At 36.2% G+C, this 20,480-nt stretch overlaps 1 protein-coding gene across 3 annotated transcripts in view; it reads left to right on the top strand.

The window, feature by feature from the left end:
- The first annotated feature begins 9,174 nt into the window (after positions 1 to 9,174).
- Positions 9,175 to 20,480, top strand: part of LOC106062778 (zwei Ig domain protein zig-8-like) — a 215,075-nt gene continuing 203,769 nt past the window's right edge. For 2 of the 3 annotated variants that reach the window (XM_056033447.1, XM_056033449.1), the window contains exon 1: positions 9,175 to 9,540. The gene's annotated coding sequence lies outside the window, so the exon portion shown is untranslated. The remainder of the gene's footprint in view (positions 9,541 to 20,480) is intronic. The other variant, XM_056033456.1, reaches the window with a different exon arrangement.

Genomic DNA, 20,480 nt, shown 5'->3' with positions numbered 1-20,480 from the left:
TTCAATTGTTATACATTCAATAGTCATACATTCAATTGTTATACATTCTGTTGTTATACATTCTGTATTTAAACATTCAATTGTTATACATACAATTGTTATACATTCTATTGTTATGCATTCCATTGTTATACATTTTATTGTTATACATTCTGTGCAGGGCCGGTCCTACAGATTGAAGGGACCTATGCGAAACGGATTGCTCGGGGCCTAGTGTGGGTAGGGATACGGATAATAAGTGAAAATTAAGAGTTTTTGTTGGGAAATAAATTCGTCTTCGCCTTTGCATTTTATTCGTACTTTACTAAATGCAAAATCACGATCAAATTAACGTTACGAGCCATCTCCAATAGAAGGTAGATTTCCAACATAAAGCCGATAAACATTCAGATCTGCATTTTAGATTTACTATCGACTAGCAAAATATCGCTTTTGTTTTTTTTTTTTAAGAGATCGAGATAGATTTAGATCTATATTTAAACGTCATTGACTATTACAGTAAATTAAGTATTGGAACTTTCTGTTTTGGTTAAAATTCGCCTTATTATTTTTATTAAATGAAAGCTGACAATGCCGTTTTTTTAATCGCGTTTTCCATAGTGAATGACACACCAAAGTTACAATTTTGTCTATTTTTCAGAACATGTTTTGAATTTTCAGGATGTTTTAATAATTTCGGGAGATTTTCATCACTTTTTTATAAAGTTTGCAATTTCAGGAAATTTCCAGGAGCTTCTGGAAAATCAGGACACCGCGGAAACTTGTTATAAGTTAAAATGGTTTAATTTACAACTAGAGTTAGCACGGGGCCTATGAAAGTGCCGGGCCCCTCTACGGCCAGATAAGTTGTATTGCCTTAAGGGCGGCCCTGATTCTGTTATACATTCTGCTTTTATTACTCTTATAACATTTAATTTATTAATTGCTAAAAAGTGTTTTTTTTTTTTTTTTTGAAAACGGGGATGGGTGGGGCGCCAAAACACTGCCGTGCACCGGGAGCCAGTTATGTTCACTACACCTCTGCTTGAAAACCAAGTAAGGTTCTGATTGATACGCATTTATAAACTAGACAAACAAAGAAAAACACTATTTCAAATGCATAAATATTTTATGTAAAGAAGCAGCAATCATATTCTTTCTTGTCTGAACATCTGTATCTATAAAGTTCAAATATCCCAAAATGTATTTTATTTTTGGCTATTGTTAGTTCTTCTATAGTTATGTGCATTTACATCTATTGTTAGTTCTTCTATAGTTGTGTGCATGTACATCTATTGTTAGTTCTTCTATAGTTGTGTGCATGTACATCTATTGTTAGTTCTTCTATAGTTATGTGCATGTACATCTATTGTTAGTTCTTCTATAGTTATGTGCATGTACATCTATTGTTAGTTCTTCTATAGTTATGTGCATGTACATCTACTGCTACGTATGTCTGTGAAAACGTTTTTACGCATTAAAAATGTTTTTGTTTTGTTTTTCTTGTTTCTAATATATACTTGAGCACTGCTTTTTCAACATCTTTTTTTGACACTCTCTTATAAACACCTTCCTTTAACACTTAAACACTTTTCTTTAACACTTGCCTTTTAAACACCTTTCTCTATCTCAGCACGGATACACGATCGTTGGGTTGTAGCTATAGACAGCTAGTTTAACCAAACCGTCGTAAGCGTCTTATTGCAGGACGTTAATAAAACGTCAACAAAAGTTTTTTTAAGCAGAATGATCGTGACTTTTATTATCAATATATTCACAGCTTTTAACTTCAATGTTGCAGAAACACACGTGAAATAGTGACGATTTCAATAAATACAAGTCACTCTAAAAGAACATGTAAAACACGCGTATTTTTGTCTCTCATCTCCTCGCCTTGTTCTGACACTTTCACTTCTCTTTAGGTCAGCCCAAATACGTTGGACTTTAGGCATATATCAGAATATCGTATGGTGGTCGACGTAACAGAGGGACCCCACGGAAACGCTTCAAAGATCAGCTTAGGCGTCAACTTTCCTAAGCTGATATAGAAGAGAGCACCTGGTTGCATGCGGCCTCAAAAGGAGACAGGTGGAGGTCACTCACAAAGGTATACACAGAAAATCCGCTGCCGAGGAAAAACGCAGACGGCGAAAAGAAAATCTAAATCGACCCCCTGCGGACAATGGTTATGCTTGCAAATTATGCAGAGTCTGGCAAAATATGTAGGTCACGGCTGGGGCTGCGCAGCCACGGGAAATACTGCATTCCTCACTAATCTTCGGACTCGAAGACAAGCCTTATTATTATTATGGCGATCAAACATAAAAAAATCAGTTTTTTTTTCATAAGCTGAAAGGTGTTCGAAATAACACCACGGAAACGCTATATTTTCTTATCTTATCTTAGATAAGAGCTTAGCTTATTATAGCTTAGAAGCTAACTTGCTTTAACCATCATTGAAGAAAACACCTGGCTGCAGGCGGTTTCAGAATGAGACTGGAGCTCAAAGGTCGCTGGATTCACATTTGAGATCAACAGAAAATCCACTGTCGACGGCCAGAGGAGAATCTAAATCGACCACTGGCTGACAATGTTCTGGATGTGGCAAAATATATAGGTCGCAGCTGGGGCTGCGTACTTACATGTAACACTGCAAGGAGTCGAAGAATGTTATATTAGCATGTATTCAGCTAACAGAAGCAAGCAAAATGCCCGCCATATTTTACTCCTGGTTACATCAGAAACACTCAATAACACAGCTTTGAAATACCTCCTTCTAAAACACTCCAACACACTATGAACTATGAACTTCAACGTGCTGCAAAAACAAAAGATAAACGATTTTTTTTATTGTGACGTAATGCCTACGTTAGGGTGGTCTTTGCCGCCATTACTATGACAAACTTGGAAAGGTCAAGGCTAAAGCTCAAAGTTCACGTTGGTATAAGGACATTTGGATCGAGAAAGAGGAGCGGTCAGCGCTAATGAAGCCAGACGTGTGACCATTAGTGACTGTCTATGACAAGATGATCAGGCACTCCCCTGGGAATGACCGACCCAGTAGCATGCGGTGTCAAGTTTATTATATTAGTATTAGCTTACGGTGGTCATTAGTCCCCCCCCCCGACAGTCACGTCCAAAGAGGCATAGGCTATTTTTAGTTCTCGTAAACTTAACACATTTGTGTAATCCATACCTCATTAGAGTCATAATACCAGTACTTCTGTAGTTATTGATCGGCACCAATGTGGAACAGTTTGAATCAAGTAAAATATTGCGTCTTCTCAAACTGAAGAGAGACTTGGACAAAATAAAAACTCTACAAACCAAAACTCAACGGAATTCATTCTAGTTTCTTTCTGATCTTATCAATTTTACACATTACTTCATAAGAGAAGAAAATAACCATGTGTTCAATCTAGTCATACATATTAAACTCTTAAGGTCTGCTATAAGTCGTTGACTTACCTGGCTGATTCAGGTAACCCACACCATGTTTGGTAGGCACCAGGGAAGAAGGACCACTTATATACATTTATCCTAGCCTATTGAATAAGAAATGTGCCTTTATCTTTGTGTATCTCTGAGTACTTTGTTAGGTTGTGATGTTGTATTGCATGGGCGTAGCCAGGATTTTTTTTCGTGGGGGGTTTTTGGGGGAAGAAATTTTTTCTCCCATCCCCGACCCCCCCCCCCCCGCGAAAAAAAAAGTATATGTATTTGTGTGTGTGTGTGTGTGTGTACATAATCTTTATTACATTCTGACCTTTCATTCTTTCGGAAGACGTTTATTGTGCCCTAGAATAGGTTCTTCCATGAGTTAGTGGAAAAATTGTAGATTCCCCAATATTACTAGCAAAGGGGTCTGGGGGAGCGCTAGGAGCTCCCCCAGCGAGGGGCGAAGCCCCGCCGCCAAGCACTATTTCTAATAGTGAAAACCAACAAAATGCATATTCTGAGGTATCTACACTGCATTTTCCTGCAATTAAAAAGTTCTATTTCAAAAACCTAATGTGCTATTCTTACTTAGACCCTCCCTCGTCGTTCGGCGCATTTGCCATCAAACTGTTTTCATAAAATTGTAGACTCCCCGCCATTACTAGCAAAGGGGTCTGGGGGAGCGCTAGGAGCTCCCCAGCGCGGGGCATATTCTGAGGTATCTACACTGCATTTTCCTGCTATTAAAAAGTTTTATTTCAAAAACCAAATGTGCTATTCTTACTGACTTAGACCCTCCCACGACGTTCATAGCATTTGACGTCAAGCTGTTTCCATAAAAATCTGTCACTGGTAATGTCTGAAGCCTCTTCCCACCTACCATGAGGACCTCCATGAATGAGTGGCATCAAGTTGTACTAGAATATCATTGCAACTCTTCTTATGCCTAATTCATTATGTCGGAGAAATTTCCCGCAAACCTCATGCGTCGTTCTCTCACAATCTTACTAAGGGGTCGATTCCAGTTCGGCATAGGATTTCTTTGATTTAGACCCGATCTCTATAACTGACTCCTAAAATCTGTCTTAGCCATCTTTGTTGAGCTACATTTAGTGTTTTTCGATTTCGGTGGATGACTATTCACTGCAGTTTATTAATGGAGCCCTGCCACTGGTAAAAATGTGTAACCTCTCTTGAATACGCTCTTGGAATTAAGTGACTGTAGTTTGCTTTAGATTTTATATCGAAAAGAGAAGTAAGTTTTATCGTCAAAATCTTCTGTTGTGGCATTTCTACCTCAAAATGCTCTGTAGGGGGATCTTAGACTCAAAACCATCTGGAGGGGATTTAAACTTAAAAAAAGCGCCATCTGTAGAAGAAGGGTTTAAACTCAAAACCCCCGACTGGCTTGGCTACGCTCAAATAATTTTAGTGTGTAATTTGCTTTTTTTTTTTTTATTGAAGATGTATTTTTAGCACCAAACCCCTCTGAATGGGGGTTTAAACTCAAAACCCCTTTCGGCAACGCGCATAGCATTTTGAGTGCGTAATTTTGCTTTTTTTTTCTTACACTGAAGATGTATTTTTATCCTCAAACCCCCCTGGCGAGGGGTTTAAACTCAAAACCCCTTTGACTACGCTCATAGATTTTAGAGTGAGTAATTTTCTTTTATTTATATTGAAGAGGTACTTTTTAGCTTCAAACTCCACTGGAGGGGAGTTTAAACTCAAAACCCCTTAGACTACACTCATAACATTTTTAGTGTATAATTTGCTTTGTTTTTATTATTAAAGAGGTATTTTTTACCTTCAAACCCCGCTGAAGTGGGGTTTAAACTCAAAACTGAGTCAAAACCCATTTAGCTACGCTCATAACATTTTGCTTTTTTTTATATTAAAAAGGGGGTTTATGGTAAATTTTAGACGGGGTTTTAAAATCAAAATCTTCCTTAACTTTGCTCTTGGAATTAGGTGATTTATTTTGCATTTTTCTTGTTTTGTTTTATAGAAGGGGGGGAGTTAACTGCAAAAACGCAGGTTGGTTGTGCTGGGGCAAGTGATGGTTTAGTATTAAAATCTCACCTAAAATAAACAAAATCAAAGCAAAAAATCAGTCACTAAATTCCGACTCCCCCCCCCCGGGGGGGGGGATTTCATTTGGGGGGGGGGGGTTGAACCCCAACCCCCCCCCCCCTCCTGGCTACGCCCATGTTGTATTAGTAAGTTACGTAGATTGTCTGTATAATGTATAATACAATGTTTGCATTTATTGCCAAGCAGTATTACTTAACATCAACTGGTATTGGGGTTCAGTTCGTTGAAGGTAAAAAGTCACTTTTAAAAAGTTTGACTTAAGATCATTGTAGAAACTCCTCAGGTGCAATATTCCCAACCAAATACAGTCTAGTAACGGTGTTGTCAGCGTTTAAACTTTTATTTTATTTCTATCGCACACCTCATCCAGAGCCTACAATATCCAGTCCAAGCCAAGAACACCGAGCAATCGACATTTTCAAACAGGAATAGTAGGATCTTTATTCTCTGAGAAAAAACATCTCGGGTGGTTGGGAGTGTTGAACAAATGGTGAATAACTGCAATATGCAATACATTTTTAAATGCAGTGGTGGTATTTCCATAAAAATGTTATCTGACAAACTGAAGTGAGCAAAGAATCGCTCTGCTAGACGAAGCCTTGTCGATTATATGTTAATAAGATGTTAATAATTAATAAAAAGTTCAAAGGAAATCATAAGAGCTGATCATAACAATGTCAGTGTGAGACGAGTATCAAAAAGTGAATATTCTAATGTCCTAGCATGAGTGATGTTCTATGAATACTTACAAAGATGAATTCCTATAACTAATGAAGACATTTATAAGCAATCAATAGAGTTTTCTATAGTAATAGTGACGCATCAACTGGACTTGATGACTAAACTGACAAACTGAAGTAGATGCTCATTTGGCTCAAGAGTACATTGTCCAGTATGAAACAATTCATAAGGACATTGCTTACCTACGCTTATCTTGCCTAGGAAACCATACACAAGGGACCCTAAGACTACACTACAGTGACGTCAGAGACCAGCACCACAGGATGAAAGCTATCTATTTAAGTCTATAAGAGAAAATCGATCCAGGCAATATGGAGACAGTATGTCCATGACCACTGCGGGTAACAAAAGGACTGCTCTTTCCAAGAAAAAACAAAGTGCCCAATTAGAATGTCATACGACAGAAAAGAAAATTCTATGCAGGAACTGTGGCACAATTTACTTATCGAGAAATAGTTTGTTTAATAGCAGCAGATTGTAGCACGTCTTATGTGACTGGAGGTAAGGAAGTGAAGCATTCATTGTCTCTCGAGACACAAGGAACCATCTTCAAATTCAAAAGAACACCTCATAGTTTCAAGTCCATCCAACTGTTATCATGCTCAGACTCCAGGACAGCCTTAGGCGTCATTTGAATTCAAATCCATGCAACTCTATTCAGACTAGCTGTAAATATATAATAATACTTTGAACTACTTTAGACCCAAAAAAAATCATATTTATCACTTGCTTTAAGAAGGGTCAGTATTCAAAGATAAACATCTGGTGTAAAAAATGAATTTCTACTACGTCTAGGCTAGAACTAACTTTCTATGATACTATCAGAGTGTATCTCAAATTTAAAACATAAAGCATTGTAAAAACAATTGAATACATACACAACCAATGCTAGCATTTCCCCCCTTCCCTTATGGCCAATCCTTCAACCTATTTAACTTGTAACCAGTAAAAATAAAAACAAATTATAGATACCATTGTATCCACGTCATATTATATCAATTGTATCATCCTGGTTACATCCTGATCATTACAAATATGTAACTTATCTCTGAAATATCTTCCAATATACATTTTCATGTGATGTAAACGATATTCTCTCAACTCATCAACGAACAAGCAAAATATTAAAGTACTTTAAAAAAACTTATCTAAGCGGATGGGCTCCACATTTACAACCGTATCGCTGAATGCTGATTTATTTCCCTTTTCGATATCAAACACACTTTATTAATTGGCACAACTTATATATTAATGGTTATTTGTGTGTGTGTGTGTGATTCTGAAATTCTTACAATTTGAACAATAGGCCTGTTACAATCCTACACTATTACGAAAAACGGTCCACCTAAAACTGAACACTATGATGTAATATAATATTTGTAACATACCTACACATATATGTTCTAGACATAACCCTTTGAATCACTCATTTGTCACTCATACATGTAAAACTGTGTGGGTGAGGTACGTTAAATAGCAGTTATTCCTTGTCCACCACAATGATCTTTTATTAGGTATACACAACGATAATAATCACGAAGGAACTGTTCCATATAGATTAACAAATTAAGCAAAACAAAGCAAAGGGGCTAATTAAATCTCTGAAACTACATACAGCTAAGAGATTGTGATAAATATTGATAAAGAAAAGGTCTTATATAGTTTTAGGGGCAATATAGGGAGAGACACTACACTTCGTAAAATAGAGAGAAAATAAAAAGAGAGACGAGAGAGAGTGTGACGAAATAAAGAGTGAGACAGAGAGAAAGAGAGAGAGAGAGACTGAGAGAGAGAGAGAGACTGAGAGAGTGAGACAGATTGAGAGAGAGAGAGAGAGACTGAGAGAGTGAGAGGAGAGAGTGAAAGAGAGTGAGAGAGAGAGAGAGATAGACTGAGAGAGTGAGAGAGTGAGAGAGAGAGAGAGAGACTTAGAGAGAGTGAGAGAGTGAGAGAGAGAGTGATAGAGTGAGAGAGAGAGAGTGAGACTGAGAGAGTGAGAGAGTGAGAGAGAGAGAGACTGAGAGAGAGAGAGACTGATAGAAAGTAAGAGAGAGAGAGAGAGAGACTAAGAGAGTGAGAGAGAGAGAAACAGAGAGTGAGAGAGAGAGAGACTGAGAGAGTGAGAGAGAGAGAGGCTGAGAGAGTGAGACAGAGAGAGAGAGAGTGTGTGTGAGACTGAGAGAGTGAGACAGAGAGAAAGAGAGGGAGGGTATGTAAAAAAGGAGAAAGGATTGATTGAGTTAGGAGAGCAGAGGGAGAAGAGTGAAAAAGAGATTACAAGCTGAAAAGAGAGAAAAACGAAATAAGGATAAGAGAGGGATATAGAGAAGACACAAAGAGGAGGAAAAGAAATCGCACATATGGAAAAAGGATGAAAGTGAGATAATAAAATAGAGGACAAGAAAAGAGAGGTAAGAAAGAAAACAGAGAATGGTGTTAGAGGTAAAGAGGTGAAAAATGAAATAGAAAGAAAAAGTATAATAGCGCTGGAGGAAAGAGGAGAAAGATGAGGAGAGTCAGGGAGGACTGAGACATAGAAGAAATAGGATCAGGAAAATAAATATATGTAGACAGTTTTATTAAACAAAACGGTCATTTTATACTCTTTTAGCAGACGACAAGATCTAGCAATCTAATGAGATATGTAAATAGTAAATCTAGCTTTCGGATGGCTAACAGGAATACAGACAAAACGTAGATGTAATTATTGATTCACAAGTCGAGGTATTAATCACTTACAAGTGTAGACGTAGAAAAAGAACAACAAAATGTTATACCAAAAATAAAAAACAACTAGTGTATGATTTTATTGAATTAACTCAAAAAAAAAAAAAAGCTGTTACGAAACAGTTCAGTCCTCTCTTCATCAGTAGCAGAACTGGGTTCCCGCTACCCTAGGACACCGCTCTGCAATACGCGCGCAAACACATTTACCCGGTACCCACGTCTGCTCGCTGGGAGATACAACTCGGCTTAGAGTAGTTGCCCTTGGTTCACTTCATAAACTTTCCCCTCCACTCCTACTGCATGGCGCATGTGTGGTGAATTCATAAGCACTTAGTCAACCCCCCGTGAAGATTTGTAAACAAATTGACCCAATGATGCGTGACCCGCGTCCAGTCTGTTTGTGTGTGCACATGGGGCTAAGTCCCAAACAAAAGAAATAATTCCCGATTTGCAACAGAGGAGCAGTCCTAGTGTACCATGAAGAGGATTATATTTCTCTGTGCTGTTCTCAGGTAGCTTCCGGGTTTGAGGATTGGACAAACAATTTCAGTAGTAATTAAGGTAAGCTATTAGCATGTCCAGGAATGAATTTTAACAAATTAAATTGTTAAATAGCTTTTGTACTCTACATAACAATAAAAAAATAAAATTAAAAGGTATTTTTTTTTATTTGGATACTCCAACACTAGTAACCGTTTTGAGATGGAACTTTGGATTGAATTATATTCACAAAATCTAAAGCCTCAAACTGGTACCACAAATGCACCCCTAAGTATTTCTGAAAAAAAAAAATGAAGATAACCACCATATTCATCCATATTTTTTAATAATTAACTTAATGACTAAACAAATATTGCATCTTAAAAAAAAAGGTGGGCGCATAAGCACTTTTTTGATATGTGACGGTACATATTGTACTATGCAGTTAAAGTCTTGTATAAATATATATATTGTGTGTTATTATTTGAGTAGAGAAAATGATATGGGATTATGAATATCGTAAAGAGTTGCATATTTGGTTTTTAATGTTATAGATATCCCTCTACGATTGAATGGTATCCCTGAGGATAGAAATGGCGTGTATATGTATTAGTGAAATGTCAACTTTATAAAGAAAACAAGTAAAGTAAAAAAAAAAGATATATATAAAATACAGTTTCCATATAAAACAATATATTAATTACGACTAATAGATTACAGAATAGCTGTTTTGTTGTATTGATTCCTATGTTTGTCATCGACAATGAATAATTGTGCAAACTTTCAACTTGGTCTTAGAATACGAAGTGAGAGTGATTTGAAATTAGCCTCGGTCAAAAAAAAAAAGACACGAGAAATACAATTAAGAAACAGAAGAAAGTATAATAGCCTTATAGACACTATAGACCAACACTCCCGGGTCTCATTGACAACAAAATATTTGTTTGATGATACACAGCAGTGTTTTCCAGACGTTTTCCTTAACGGACGCACATTCTGATTCTTTAGCGGAACACTTTGCTTATTTTTTAAGACAGATTGAATCACGTGGTGGCCTACTATTTAATTATTCCACTAGCTCATGGAACACTTAGTCAGGACTCGCGAAACATTAGTTTGGGAAACACTGATAGACATGTTTGTAAATTGTAATTTAGATATAAAATTAAAGAAAAAAACAGTACAGTGGAAATCAGACATTTTATGCAAATTTCTTTTCACTCTGTTGTTTCATTACATTAGTGACGTCTATAGCAATATTAGATCAGCCTCAAAGATCAAATAGAAGAGAAGAAATATTATCGAAGAGAATTCCATCAGCTGCAGATATTGCTTTTTTTTTATTGTAGAAACTTAAGCAGCTAATTTTTTTTTTATCTTACACTCAATCGTTTGGTTTCACATTTCTTTTCTCTCCCTCACTCCCTCTCTCTCCCCACTCTTTCCTTCTAACCCCTCTCTCTCTCTCTTTTTGTCTCTCTCTCTCACACTTATTGTCCGGCTGTACCGCGGTCCAATCTTCTCTTGCAGACATTGACCAGGTTTCATCTTATATTATTCGCAGCATTCCATGTCTCGTATCGCGGGTCCCTCACACACCCACTCTCGAGAGCAAACTTATTGTCCTCCATCCCTCACACACACACACACTCACTCTCGAGAGAAAACTTTTTGTCCTCCATCCCTATAACACACACACACACACACACACACACACACACACACACACACACACACACACATACACACACACACACACACACACACACACACACACACACCGTACCCGTCCCTGCCCAAGTTTAAGTAATGATGCGTTGAATGGCGACATAAAAAAAGTCCCTAAAACATTTAGATCTACATCATCGCCTTGATTATGCTCACTCAGTCGAACAAAGGCAGGAATGCAGATCTGCTCACTCGGAATCTGAGTGCAGACATGTTAAAGAATCAGATCTAAGCATTTCTTTTTCTGTCCTACATTCCAACACACACACAAATCACACAAAAACACTTATTGACATAAATCTCACTCTAGTCACACATAAAATCACTATTTTCAGACACACTCACACACACACAAATCACTCACGTACATTCATTCATATATGACGTGGCAACGTCGACATCACAATCACAAACACCCTCACTCTCCCGCACACGTTCTTCGTACTGCTGGTTAAGGAGATGTGTATAGAATGAACTAAAAACAAAATGTTTCGACACTTGTACTACCTTGACCTTGGCGTAACACTATATTAGATATTAGACTAAGGTAATCTAACAGTGATATAAATTGGAAGACACACAATGATTACTTATGGTCTATCGAAATCGTGTTCTTCTTTATATTTCTTCTTTTTTAGCGGCCTCCGTAAGGGCAAAAGCCGCTCTTAGGTTTGTGCAAAATGTCCGTCTGTCATACTCAGATCTCGAAAACTAGAAGAGAAATGAAAAATATTATTTCACCATGCGATGCGGCTTGAAAGGTTTATGTGCAACGGCTACTTTTGGCTTTCTAAAAGCAAACCGTTTAGTTTGTAAAATTAATTAAGCAAGCGATTTTTTCATAAAAATACACCAATTCTAAAGCAATTACGTAAATGTAAGGGGGGCAATGTTACAATATTTTAACAAAGAGAGACAATTCTTTGTGCATTTTCAGTATCACTAAGTCAAATGTATTTATAAAATGTACAAGAAATGTTCACAACAAATATAAATATTAGTTAAAGGTGTTTTTTCTGGTCAATAAGCAACCATAAGAAAACCTTTGTTTGTTTATAAAGGCTAAGAATGTACTTTCTATGTAAATATCACGCACATTTTTTAAAATGGACTTTTTATGCAGCGACTTTCGTGCAGTAGCGTTAAGCCGCGGCATAGTAACAGACTGAACTAATTCCTTAACAATTTTTAAAAAATCAGATTTTATTTAAATTTTGTTTAGTGCCCCCATCAGGATAAAAGACGCTTTTTTTTGTGCGTTTTATCTTTTGGTCGGTCTGTCCGTCACATTTATATAAAAAGCAACAACACTAAAATCTATTGAAAATCTGATTTAACCTTTAATGTTCCTTCCAAAACATTACAATAGTTTTAAGTATGTATAATAGATTATTCCGGATGTTTTTGTGAAAAACAAATCAATACCAACGAATGTTTGTTTGCTCTTCTAACTTATATTACATGTAATGTCCGTGCTATGAACTATGAAGCACTATGAATCTGTTCCTAATAAAGTTTTATAAAAAAAATTACGTCAAACGATTATTTGAAATAGCATCATTGACTTACATTACCCTTATACTCTTGGACAATAAGTCACTATAGTTTAATTATCGATATCCAATTGTTCCGTATTTTCAACTGAAAACAAATAAATGTCAAATTACTTTTTTTTTTTGCAAAATATCGACAACAGGTTGTTCATGATTTTAAAATAAAGTAATTTACTAGAAACGATTATTGAAAAACAATTTTAGACTTATTTAACATCGAATTTTCTTGCTGAAACATAACAGAGGTTTTTTATCTATAGAGAATGTTCCGGATTTGGTTTTGAAAAAGAAATCAACCTACATTATTTAAATTTTCTTACTAGTCGTCCGAACTTTATATGAAAAATTTAATAACACAAATAACTGTTTGAAATCCCTCTTCTAATAAATAAAACAAATCTTCTTGTCATTTACGAATATTTGGTTGTTCAGGATTTTTATGAAAATATTCTCTCTTTATATTATTTATATCTTTAAATGAATTCTATTAGAACACATTATGCTATGGTCTGAGAACCTTTGTTAAATTTCTAGTGTTAATAAAAATATTTTTTTGTTACTAGCCCATTGTGACGTAATGGAATTTTTTCCCTTTGACGTCATATGAATGAATTCTTTAAATCTAACGCCTAAAAAAAAACTCGGTGCATCAATGTCTATGAACCCTCGATAACGGGCTCGTATTAATGAATCCATTTTTTAGTCTAACTAGGCCGTGTGACTTAGTGTTTTTTTCCTTTGACGTCATATGGAATGAATTCTTCAAATGAAAATCTAAAACAACTCGGTATAGTAATGTTTATTAAACCTCATTATCTGATAGATTGATTTAGATCTAATCTAGATTTTTAAAACTTGATCTAGATTTTTTTTTACAGTATTTCTAGATTTTTTAAACTAGATCTGGATTTATATTCTAATTACAATCATCGTAGAGTCTAGATCTAGAATTTCTCTGTCTAGTTTAGACTGATATAGACTAGATTAAGATATAGAATTTCATTTTCCAGACTTAAAGTGTAGATTTTAATTTCCACATTTCTAGATCAATATGCTAAAATTAATCTACTATTTTTAAATTTAATGTTGCATTCAGTCTATTGATAGATTTTCTATGACTTTTTTTTTTGCTTAAATCTAATATATATAACATCTAAATTATTCCAAATTTATATTATAGATCTAGATATAGTAGATATAGATCGAAAGAGTGCTAAATCAGAAGTTAATTTTATGTAGATCTACATCCTTATTCTAGTGAAAATGCAAATAGCTGTGTTGATAACTTTTTTTTTCAATTACAAATCAATGCTGAAAGATTATCTAGAATCTCTTCTGACATATTGCACATATCCGGTAGATGACATGCCGTAAAGTGTAATATAACTCTTTATCAATAATAGGCTATTAGTTTGTAACCAGTTTGTTATTAAGTTAAAAGCAATGCCTGGTCGTGCGGTTAGCGTGCTGAGCTGATTATCTTGACGGTCCCGGGTTGTTTGTTTTTTGTTTTACATGTTTCGGATGTTAATTCAGAATTGAAGATAGTTTACTTCCTAGTCCAAACCTCCCGAGAGACGAAGGGGGATGGGAGCGGGCAGGGTTTGAACTAGGGACCATCGATAAATCCGAACGACAGTCCAGCGCGCAAACTGCACGACCAGGCAGGGATCATTCCCAGCTCGCTGCCATCCTCCATCGTCCAGCGAGAAGTTTATTATTTTCAACTTAGAAGGAGCATCCGAAACATGTAAAACAGACAAAAATCTTTTTTTTTTTTTACAACGGCAAATGAATCTTTGAAACATTATTAGTTTTGACCATCAAAATTAAATCACGTCTTGAATGTTCCTTGCATATAGGAGGATCCGACAGGGATTCGACTCCAAGGGGGGCCGCCTCTGATAATACAAACTCTCTTTGTAATCTTGTTATTTTCAGAAATTATTTAATTACTTAAAACATGGTGTTAAGAAAAAAACAACTTTGATGTTACTAAAAAGCTGTATGATAAAATATTCTCCATTGTACAATGTTATATTTCCAACAAGCTACGTTCACACATGTATGTGTCATTTCTAAATTTAGAAAAATGATTCCCGTAACCTAATTATTAAATTTCATCCGTTTCTTGACTTCGCCGAGTATCGATGTATATTTTATAAATATGTACCATAGACTATATATATACAGGACTGCCAACACTAAGGGTAACTAAGCATACGTTTCGTTCAACTCCGAAATGTGAGACGAGTTACTTCCGGTATAAACTTATTTTATGACATTCACGATGTTTGAATGATAATGCCAGCTTGGATAATATATTTCTCTTTTCATCACATTTGACAATTTCTTTTTACATTGTATACTATTAATATGAGTGAAATAAACGATTAATGAAAGAGTCAATACAGTTTTGAGAGTGTCATTTATTACCTAGATACCTTTTAATGGGTGATAGAAGTTAAGTCTGTGAGTGAGTCAGTCTAAAAAAATAAATAAAAATAGTGAGTCCCTGAGCCTACACACTCACATCTTTACCAACTTTTATTTACATCTAGATTCTATACCTATTTTTTTTAAATTTATTTATAGTTTTTTTAAAGATAGCATGGCTATAAACTATATCTATATATAGGCTACGACCATACACACTACTATAATTTGTTTTTGAAAAAAAGTACTTATTGCGTTTTTGATTATATATATAAACTAGTTAGAACACTATCTATGTAAATGCTTTTCTTTCTATAGTAAACTAATTCACCGGAAGTCATTCTTCTAACACTACACTGCAACCAAGGACGCCTCGGTGTACGGGACGTATTTAATTGAAAAATATAGTCGTGGTGCGCACAGTTGGCAGTCCTGTATATATATAGTCTATGATATGTACAGATATTTAAACTCATTTTAAATCCCTATTGACATTACATAGATATGTTTATATAATATTGACATAATGTATGTATTTACACAAGCTATTAGGTATAACTACGGTAATGCAACTAGAAAAAGTCAACTAAGAAGCCCTAAACTCTAGTGTAAAGTGTATAAAACGAAACTCTAATGCGTTCTAATTTGTAAAGATGCGATGTTATAGTCATTCGAGGGTTATTTTTATGAATGAGTACTGTTAAAACAGCAAAAGCTTGGAATTAACAAGAAAAAAATACATTTTTATAACGAATTGAAGACTTAAAAAATATTTTTGTTTACTCCTGTCTTAAACCTTATGCATTTCTAGCGGAAAAAATAAAGTAGAAAATAATCAATGCTGGAATCACTGCCAGTTAATATTTCCTAATTGAGATTAAAGGGATGAAAGCATCATCTCTGAGGCCCACATTGTTTGTTGCACACACATCTCCTCGTTCCCTGGCCCCCAGCTTGTTTCTTTCTTTGAGTAGTCCACCATTCAGATGTCTTGGCAAATAATTGTTGTTGTTTTTTTACCTTAGTCAATACGCCCACGCAACTCTTGGCATCATTATTATCCGTCACAAATAATCTTACAAGCAACTTTGGCGCGATACCTTTACAGGATCTCGTGTAATCAAGGGTTAGTAAAGGTTCTAAACCTGCCAGAATTCGAACTGTGAATCTGTTCTTTGCAATCGAGGGTTCTTAACAAATAACCACAGCAACTGAAAATTCTAACAATGCATTGCAAGACTCCAGTAGTTGGACATCATTCTTACAGATGTCTATCTTCTTGTATAGTGTTTGGTTTGCTTGCACTTTCACAACCTGATGAGAGCCCGATATAATGTACATCCCAGACAGCATGAAAAACACTTTTTTTTTTAGCTCTCTTTTATTTGCATACTTGTGCATAAATAATTAAAACAAAACGGCCCACTTTCAGTTGAACCTGTTTTTAGCTCAAGGAAGGAGAAATACCAGTGATGGAAGCCATCCAGACCAGAACAGGTTTTTATTTCATAGTGTAAGACAGGCTCTGTTCCTTTTTAGCACAGATGAGGTTAAAGCTTTAAATACGGGGATCTCGCCGGAGGGAGGAAAATGTTATCGTGTCTCATGTTCTTGACCTAATTTGTGAGACCGATTGTTTTAGACCTGCTCAGAAACGAGCAAACATTTCACGGTACCACATAGGTAGTTAGATATTATCCAGGAAGTCTAAAAAATAACAGTGGGGCCTCTCCAGCTTTTATCTAGAGTTTGATCATTAGGATATTTTTAAAACACTTTTTTTTCCCACTAAACCCGCCAGACTTACGAATGGTCGATGAGCAAACAGCAAAAACAAGATAGTTGCTTATTCCCTTAGGGTGGCCGCTAAAAATGTCTTTGTGAAGCGTATGTTAAAAGTCCTTTAATAAAAAAAAATCTTTGTTAGGATCTTAAAATGTTATCTGTGTTCTGTTCAAATATGAACTTTCCACATTTAGCAGACGAAGTTAGTATTCAACAAAGTATTTCCTTGTCCCTGGAGATACTCCAAACCATATCACAGATACCACAGTAAGCAAATTGCCTTGCCGAGACATCAGTTAGACCCCACGGTAAGCAAATTACCTTATTTAGACAGCATCAGACTCATTGGTAAGCAAATTACCTTTTCTGGACATTAGTCAGACACCAAAGTTAGCAAATTACCTTGTCTGGACAGCATCAGACACCACGGTAATCAAATTACCTTGTCTGGACATCAGTGAGACACCACGGTAAGCTAATTACCTTTTCTAGACAGCATCAGACACCACGGTATGCAAATTACCTTGTCTAGACATCAGCCAGACAACGACATACATCGTCCTCGAAAGCGTAGCGAAGTGGCGCATCCAACCTTGATCATAAAATGACAGCATGTATGCATCGTATTCCAAGTTAGATTCAGAAGTAGGTTTAAAAAATAAAATATTAATTGAATATAGCTATTCAAGTATTTTGCCTCCCTTTGTGTCATTGGTTAATAATGTCCTTTGATGTAACAATGTTGAAAGAAGCTTTGATCTTCTGGCTCGAGATGTCGTTGTTGGCATTGTGGATGCCATTGTTGTTGATATAAGTCCTGAAATAAAACAGGAAATGTATTCATGTTGTCAATGAAAGTTTCAGTACAGACCAGTGATACTCTGGAACGAATCAGCCAGAGTTTAAGTCGTTGATCAACATGCATCACTAGCTTGACAAAGGGACACGCGTAATGGCGTAATCATCTTTTTTTTTTAAACAACGCCTGTATTTTAAAAGATAATGAATCATTGAATACGTTTGATTATTTGAGTATATAGAATGAACACGCCCGAAATATTTGTATATTTGAATGGACTAGACAAAGTCAAAATAATAAATAGTACTTTATATAATTTTTTTATTAATCATGACGTATTGCTGTGATACTAATAAATCCTAATCAAAGATAAGGTAGACACACGAAATTAGGAAGACACATAATCTTGCTACAATGAAACCAATTCACATTTACAATGACATGCTATTGGAGATTGTCACTCATGGCGGAACAACTCTAAATAGCCGTCTTATTTTGGAGTATCCGATGTAGACACGTGCTGATGAGCTATGCTTGGTAAAAGGTATTTGATAATTAGTATGCATTGGTAGCACTGCAGAATCAACCCTTTTTAACCCTTCAGTGTGTAATAGACAATAACGTCAATGTGAATGAAGCCTTTAACCTTAGAATTTTATTTCCAAACAAATGAGCAACTAGCGGAAGTAAGGGAGACGTCAACACGCAGGTCAACAGCCCCCTGCACTCAGATAGTAGTCAAATTCTCGCTCAATTATTTTTTATTTACTTGGCAACAGTGACGTTCAATTGAACGTCCTTGACATTGGTATGTAATGGCGCTAAAAGGTTATCTATATAAGAACGCAAGAAAATACAAGGAGGAAGATTGGGAGGGACAAACTCAACAATGTCAAGGACGCCAATATTTAAAAAAAAAATTTTTGAAATGAATTACTTTGTGCTTACAAGCAACAGAATTAGAGAATTTGATTTTCCAGTGCTGGAAAATGCCCCTAAGTATTGTTTACTTTACTGCATGGCTTAGCAACAATTGTTATATTCTGTACACCAGAGACACCAATACGTTAGCTATTTAGAGTTATCTGACATTGAATTAAAATCTCCAATACTATGATGTAAAAGTTCCCATTTGTTGTTACTGGTCGTTGTCTTCTAGCACCAAACTGATGGTAGAAATACTAAACCGTTGGAGGCGTTTCACTTTCAGACCTTGCAATCTATGGGACAGATGATGTTAAGGTCATCTGTTTCTTTGGCTAACGGTTAACGAGCAGTGTGTCATGTGGCCAGCACAACGACCAACCGCCTTGACTTTCCCCAACCAAAGTCAGGTACCCATTAGGGCTGGGTGTCATGTGGCCAGCACAACGACCAACCGATTTTACTTTCCCCAACCAAAGTCAGGTATCCATTAGAGCAGGGTGTCATGTGGCCAGCACAACGACCAACCGCCTTGACTTTCCCCAACCAAAGTCAGGTACCCATTAGAGCTGGGTGTCATGTGGCCAGCACAACGACCAATCGCCTTTACTTTCCCCAACCAAAGTCAGGTACCCATTAGAGTTGGCTGGTCTAAGAGGCGCCCTAAGATCCCAAAAATTCAAAATCTTGGTCTTCACCGAGACTCAAATCCAGGACCCCAGGTTCGGAAGCTAAGCGCTTAACCACTTAGCCACCGCGCCCCAGTATTCTATGATGAGCTTCCACGTTTAAGTTTGCTGGATCACTACATACAGTTGTTAACTCTAAGAATGCTTAAAGTAATTGAGAGCTGGGAAACAAAACGATAGTTAAAAGCTGTGGAAGAAATATAAAAGCTATAATTATTATTATTATTATTATTATTTTATACAATTCATCACGCATCGCATCTCCCAACATACCTTCTGCTACATCTCCCCGCGACGACTCTCGACCAAGCGATAAAGTGTCTATAGAGTCTGCCCCACTTTCAAGAATTCTATTTTGTTGGCCACATGATCAAATTTAAATCGAATTCTCCAAGTTAGTTTAGCCTGTGCCGGAACTTTCAAACTATCGGGCCCAGACTCTGCATTAATAATGTCTGTCTGCAAATGTTTTCTTGCAGCGGATCTTATTGAAAGTGTTTCCGCCTGTACAGCCATCAATTAGACGTCTGAACAAATAAACTAGTCTGGACGCCTTCGACTCGGAAACCATTCAGAAAGTGACCTCACATAAAAATACTGTTTGTGTGTGCGTGTTCGTGTGTTTCTTTGTGTTTGTGTCTCAAAGATTTTCTGTCACTTAAAAAGCAACAACCTAGGAAGACATAAACGAGATCCCTCGTAAAGAAATATCATATTCTGTAGTTCAAAAGACAGAATTCGTATTTTTTCTGAATAGCTATTAATGTAAACTCGTGTGTTCTTGTATTTATTTTATTTTCATAAATCACTCCAGTTTGTTTGAGTTTTAGATGAGAAGTCTAGAATAAAACTAGAGTCGAGGAATCACCGCTCTAGCTGTAAAGAAATTTTGTGACGGGGCATCAGTCATATTTGATTACAGAAAATTTCTTTCTGAGACTCTGGTATCAAAAGGTAAAAGAGGGGAGGCTATCCACTCGACTAAGAGATGGGTTACGTCCACTTACTCTTGAGTGGAGGAAAAAAAAAAGAAATTGGAGGAAGATTACTCTAAGTCTAAATCTTCCAGACTAATCGAACTTTGTTGTTTTTTTTAAGAAGATAACT

Source organism: Biomphalaria glabrata, chromosome 1, assembly GCF_947242115.1.
Source record: "Biomphalaria glabrata chromosome 1, xgBioGlab47.1, whole genome shotgun sequence".
Taxonomy (NCBI): domain Eukaryota; kingdom Metazoa; phylum Mollusca; class Gastropoda; family Planorbidae; genus Biomphalaria; species Biomphalaria glabrata.
This window is presented reverse-complemented; position numbering and strand designations above follow the sequence as displayed.